Below are 328 nucleotides of genomic sequence, written 5' to 3'. Positions count from 1 at the left end.
CCCCGTGGCAGCAGACACGAATGCAGACCGGCTGCCCAATGGTTACTGCATCCTCTGACATTAATATCAATATTTATATTAATATCATCGCTGCTGTCATTTTCTACAGCACTTGCTTTATTCAATTGAGTTTGTTTGATGCCTGACCGGCTGCTCGTTTCTAGCAGGCTTGTCCGACATCGCCTGCTTGCTTGGCTTTGTTTCCCCATGCAGAACCCATCCTTGGCATCCTCCCTGTCCTCTCCCGGCCTCCCCACCTCTGTTTAATTTAGTGCATGCAATTGCACAGCAATTGGCTTCTCGTTTGCTGGGCTGCCGAGGCTGGTCT

At 50.0% G+C, this 328-nt stretch overlaps 1 protein-coding gene across 1 annotated transcript in view; it reads left to right on the top strand.

The window, feature by feature from the left end:
• Positions 1-328, top strand: part of PLXNA1 (plexin A1) — a 109,596-nt gene that overhangs the window by 81,488 nt on the left and 27,780 nt on the right. The gene's annotated exons all lie outside the window — the stretch shown is intronic.

This window comes from Egretta garzetta, unplaced genomic scaffold, assembly GCF_000687185.1.
Source record: "Egretta garzetta isolate BGI_Z169 unplaced genomic scaffold, ASM68718v1 scaffold215, whole genome shotgun sequence".
NCBI lineage: Eukaryota > Metazoa > Chordata > Aves > Pelecaniformes > Ardeidae > Egretta > Egretta garzetta.
Note: the sequence above shows the minus strand (reverse complement) of the source record. Positions and strands in the feature narration are given on the sequence as shown.